The following is a 6,354-nucleotide window of genomic DNA, read 5'->3' on the forward strand; positions in this document are numbered from 1 at the left end:
ACCTTAAGAACTGTGGCAGAAAGATGTGAGTCATGATCAGAACTTCGAAGGGCAAGCAGAGCCCTTGGAAATGGCACTCAGAGGTGATTTCGGGGAGCGACTTTGAATTTGGCCAACGCTTCTGGCAACGTGTTTCTTTTCACTTAAGCACCACTCCTGGTTCTACACTGTTTCACTTACATATCATTCCTGGTTCTACACTGTGGGAGAAGGGCCGAAGACTAGGAGTAAATGCACACGCAAAATAAACTCCCTCCCGTGTAGGATCTGGGAAAGCTGAGGACCCTTTTGTCAGATTTTAAACTTGACTTTCTGAAAACTACGAGTTATTTTATTTTGCTTTTGTGACTGAGGATTACGCACAGCAGGCCTCAGGCCCAGTCAGCAGCCTCTACAGGTGTCACTAGTGACATTGATCACAACTAGGAGAAGTTTTAGTGACTGTTCTGTCCATCTGAGTTGTTAGTTGCAAACAATAAAATGCACTCGGAAAAATCCAGCTCAGCCCCATCAAATGGACTCTGACTGATGGAGACCCCATCGATTCACAGAGTAGGATTACCCCTGGGTTTCTGAGACCGTCCACCTTTACGGGATTAGAAAGCCTTGTCTTTCTCAGCAGAGTTGCTGATGTCTTCAGCACTGCTGACCTTGGAGTTAAAAGCCTAATGAGTAAGCACTACATCATCTAATTTAATTGATGACTTTAAAATGAATATTAATGTAATCAATTATCACGATTCTTTGAGTTTGAACCAATGTCCCTGAATTGTACATATAGAATTTATTAAGCTGGCCTGTGTTCTGCATATATTCTCTTCTGAAATGACAAAAATAAATTCTTTTTAAACATTCGTGTTTTCTGATTGTAACAATAATACATCTTCATTGTGGAACATGGGAGAGTGGGAACAGATACATAATAATAATAACCATTTAAATAAAAAGACAATAATAACCATTCAAAAGGGCTGCAGTTTAAACCCAACCATCTACATCTTGGTAGAAAGATGAGGCTGTCTGCTCCTGCAAAGACTGACAGCCTGGGAAATCCTGAAAATGGCAGTCGTCTCTGTTTTACGGGGTTCCTATGAGTCGAAACCTAGCCTATGACAGAGAGTTAGTAATGTTGCTAGCAATCTGATCATACACCAATTTAATGGTTATTCAGTCTGCATTCTAAGTTGTAAACAATAAAGCCCACTCTAACTAACTTAATTAAATTAAAAGCTTGTGCTCAGCCATCTAGATTGCAGCTATTGGCCTCCCCGCACCCCAAAGGAAAAAAGAGTGATGAAAATCGAGCGACATATGGAAACAATTGCTCCAGTGGACTAATGAACCACACAGACATCAGCCTCTACTACACGAAGAGCAGAACAATTAAACCCATGGGTCGCGACCCCTTGGGGCGTCCAACGACCCTTGCACACTGGCAGCCCGATTCATAACAGTAGCAAAATTACAGTTATGAAGTAACAACGAAAATAGTTTTATGGTTGGGGGGAGTCACCACAACATGAGGAACTGTATTAAAGGGTCGCAACATTAGGAAGGCTGAGAACCACTGAACTAAATGGTACCCAGCTAGTACTACTAACTGCTCTGGATAGAGTGGGGAAAACATGTGGAACAAAGCCAAAAATCATAAAAGACACTAGGCTGATTGACTTCCTAGAGACTGAAGGGACCCCATCCCTGTGTCCATTAGTCACCCTTCAGGCTTGGAACTGAGCTCACCCCAATGATAGAATCATCAGCCATTTGGGAGCAAAAGGGGCTGCATTTACCCACGGGCAGCGCTCGGAGGGTTAGGGAGGAGGAGGGGGAGCCACACACCCGGGATTGAGTGGGATGAGTGACAGGGTTGCAAGGCAGACATTGAACCCAAATGTGCATGAATTGTTGAGTGTGAAATGGATGATCTACTCTGTAAACCTCTACACAATCCATAAAGGAATAAAGTTTTAAAAACAAATGAATTGAAATAGTCCTTTCTTCGAGGAACCAAGAACAGGCTGGGGGACTAGGCCCGTCTTTTAGCACCGGATGCTTTCAGGACTGTGACCATACACGATGACGCCTCCCAGGTAACACATTGCATTTCTTTGCCGCAATACATTCCCCTCAGCACAATTAACGTTCCACAACATATGCTTGTCACTCGTTTGAATCAATATTTTATAAGAGTGAATCTGGCATGTTTCCCTAGGTGCCAGAGAAGGTGGAAAAGCAAATTGCTAACTTTTAATTGAACAAGAGGCAGGTTTATTGGACGAGGAATTGTAAGTGAGGGATTTCTCACACATAGGAAAAGTGCTCGCAAGCCTCATTGATCGCCGTGAGCTGGGATCCAGTCAATAGTTACCGGTTTGTTTTCTGGTATTTGTTTGATGGGCAGACAAAAAAGAATTAAAAAGTCCAAGACAGCTGTGTTAGGCTTTGTCATATCGACATTCTAAAATATATTTAGTAATACCTTTATTATTGAAAATATAGCCATTTAAAATTAATCTTTTTAATCAAGTTTATGGAGATAAAACTTGTATACAAATAAAGTTTATCCTTTTTAATATACAGTTTTATCAAACATTTTAAACATTTTATTGTGTTTGGGTGAAAGCTTATAAAATAAAATTAGTGTTCATTCAATAATTTATACACATTTTATTTGATAACATTTGTCTTAATTCTCTTCAGGTTAACAGCACTCTTTCCACCTCCCTGGGTTCCCCATTTCTATTTGTCCTTCTTTTCTGCCTGTGTTAGGCTGAGTTTTCTAGAGAAATAAAATAAGATACACACACATATATATAGAAAAAATATTATATCAAATAAGCAGCCCAGACCAATTTAACTCAAGTCAGTGGGTCAGATGCCAGCTGGAGCTCCCTCCAGACCCATGCAGCTGTCAGATGATGAAGCAGGAAGGCAAAAGGGAAGCAGGGAGATCATAAGCCTATGTGTGTAATCCTGACGCTCTGAGATTGGCAGGAGCATGGCAGGGCATCACAGCATCCAGAGTTGGCAGGCCACATGGACTACCAACCCCTGAGTCTAGTGCGTGATACAAGCACGCAGGAAGGTAAGGGGGGCAAGAGGGAGTTCTCCACAGCAGTTCTTATAAAAAGGCCACAATCATCACAGTCCACCTTTCTTAACTTGGCACTTGGAAACAACTCTTAACCATACATTATCTCCAAATAAAGACAATAATACTTGTGCCTAATAGGATGCAACTACCACATGTACAACCCAAACACACCAGCCCCATTTTACATCTTATATTTTAAAAGTAAACAAAGTAAAAATACGTGCTGCCAAACAATTGCAATTTTCATAACCATCCACTACATCTGAATCCAGTAATCCTATCAGCATGTTCTCCCTCACCATTCCTTCCCTAGATCCTTGGGGGGAAAGATATTTAGTGGGGGTTGTCCCTTGTTCCACTTATGTGAGAATAAAGCCATCCACGAACGTGTGTAAGCCAGCTACTTTATGCCTTTATCTCCCCTCATTTTGGATATCTAATGTCTAAATTGCCAATTCCTATCAACCCAGTAGTGCATCCCTGGTGGTGTAGTGGGTAGAAATTGGGCTGTGTGGTAGTTACATAATCTCATGTCAACTTGAGGGCATTAAGAGTGAAGGGGTGGAGTCTAGCCTGTCAATCAAGTCACAGACTGATGATGCCACCTTGTGGCTTGGCCTTCTCATGAGGCTTCTGGGAAATTCTTCTCTCTCTGCTTCACCTTCCTGTTGCAGAGCCACGTAGAGATCCACACTAGCACTGAGATGTTCCACAGCCATTGGATCCACAAGACTGACCCCCAGGCCTGTGATCGTCCTGTATTCTGCATCATTGCATGTGGCTGTATGAGTCTGAAGAGGGAGTTATGGTCTAGTATCAGACTTAAGGGCTAATATCGGGCTTATGGGCTGGGTCTGGACTGAGCTGGAATGTTCTCTTAATATACAATTACTCTTTGATATAAAGCTCTTTCTTACACATATACGAGTGTCTGGGTTTGTTTCTATAGTTAATCTGGTCTAACCCAAGCTGCTAATTGTAAGATCAGCAGTTCAAAACCACCAGTTTCTCTGTGGGAGGAAGAAGAGGTTTTCTACTCCTGTAAAGAATTACAGCCTCAGAAACTCACGGGGCAGTTCTACCCTATCCTATATGGAAACTGGGCCAGAATCCACTCAATGGCAGTGAGTTTGCTTTAGTTTGGGATCAGTCCAATGCTCTGAAAAGACAAGAATGGTAACTGATGTGAAGAATGTTCCTTCCAGTTGAAACTTTGTGTGTTGGCATCCATAAGCAAAATCAAATCTACAGCAGGCCATCCATCAGACTGCAACAATGGGTACCAGCTCAACAGAGTCAAATATCTTTCTCTTCATCTGGTGGTTTCGGGTCAATTCAGTCCTAGCAATGTTAAGCTAGGTCAATGAGTATCCGTATCCAGCTCAGGAGTTCGCATGCACCTCCCTCTACTTTGGGTCATGTAACCCCTCCACATATGCTCATCAACCCTAGCCCCCTAGGGCTAAGTCATGCTATAAGCTCATGTTTCACACAACTCTTTGAACTTCAGACTCGCCAGCCCTGCCTTGTCTCTCCTCTCTAGTCTTTGTGGACCAGATCCATGAGTGTCAGTGACCAAACTCATCTCTTCATTGCTGTATTGCCCCCACTTCCAAGCAGCAATTCAATCCAGGTAGTCAACTCTTGAGCATACTGGCCTGCCCACAGGCTGTCCTAGAGAGAGTCCCATGGTAAATTATGAACTTTAGCTACTAATAATATATCAATATATGCTCATCAGTTGTAATAAATGTATCACACAACTGCCTGATGTTATTAATAGGGGGAAAGTTTACAGAGGATGAAGGGATACATGGAAACTGTTCTTACTGCACAATTGTTCTGTAAACCGCAAAATAAAAAAGTAAAACCATAAAGCAAAGAACCAAGCTCACTTCCGTCGAGGAAATCTGGCTCATAGTGACCCTACAGAGCAGAGTAGAACTGCCCCAGTGTGTGTGCAAGCCCGTGGCCCTGCGGTAGTAGAACGCCCATCTTCCCCGAGGAGCAGGTGGTGATTTTGAACTGCTGACGTGATGGTCAGCCGCCCATGTCACCACTCTGCCACGAGGGCTCCCTAAAGAAAGTAAAGTCTATGAAAAAAGCTTTTTGGTGATTCTTGAATGAAATTCTTGGATTTAAAAACAAGGGTCCCTGGTGAAAAGTAATGTAAAAAAAATCATCCTCCTTTCCCACCCATGCACTCTTTTGCTTCCCACCCACCCTTTCTTTTTTTTTTTTTCTAAACATTTTATTAGGGGCTCATACAACTCTTATCACAATCCATACATATACATACACCAATTGTACAAAGCACATCTGTACATTCTTTGCCCTAATCATTTTCTTTTTTTACATTTTATTAGGGGCTCTTACAACTCTTATCACAGTTCACACATATACATACATCAATTGTATAAAGCACATCTGTACATTCTTTGCCCTAATCATTTTTTCTCCTCTTTTCTTTTTTTTTCTTTTTTTTTTTTTTAACAATTTATTGGGGCTCATACAATTCTTATCACAGTTCATACATATACATACATCAATTGTATAAAGCACATCTGTACAGTCTTTGCCCTAATCATTTTTTTCTCCTCTTTTCTTTTTTTACATTTTATTAGGGACTCATACAACTCTTATCACCATCCATACATATACATACATCAATTGTATAAAGCACATCCATACATTCCCTGCCCCAATCATTCTTAAGGCATTTGCTCTCCACTTGAGCCCCTTGCATCAGGTCCTCTTTTTCCCCCTCCCTCCCCTTTCCCCCCTCCTTCATGTGCCCTTGGTAATTTATACATCGTTATTTTGTCATATCTTGCCCTATCCGGAGTCTCCCTTCCCCCCTTCTCTGCTGTCCCTCTCCCAGGGAAGAGGTCACATGTGGATCCTTGTAATCAGTTCCCCCTTTCCAACCCACTCACCCTACACTCTCCCAGCATCGTCCCTCACACCCTTGGTCCTGAAGGTATCATGCACCCTGGATTCCCTGTACCTTCAGCCCTCATATGTACCAGTGTACAGCCTCTGTCCTATCCAGCCCTGCAAGGTAGAATTTGGATCATGGTAGTTGGGGGGAGGAAGCATCCAGGATCTGGGGGAAAGCTGTGTTCTTCATCGGTACTACCTCACACCCTAATTAACCCATCTCCTCTCCTAAACCCCTCTGTGAGGGGATCTCCATTGGCCGACACTTGGGCCTTGGGTCTCCACTCTGCACTTCCCCCTTCATTCAATATGGTATATAT

This window comes from Tenrec ecaudatus, chromosome 1 (genome assembly GCF_050624435.1).
Source record: "Tenrec ecaudatus isolate mTenEca1 chromosome 1, mTenEca1.hap1, whole genome shotgun sequence".
Taxonomy (NCBI): domain Eukaryota; kingdom Metazoa; phylum Chordata; class Mammalia; order Afrosoricida; family Tenrecidae; genus Tenrec; species Tenrec ecaudatus.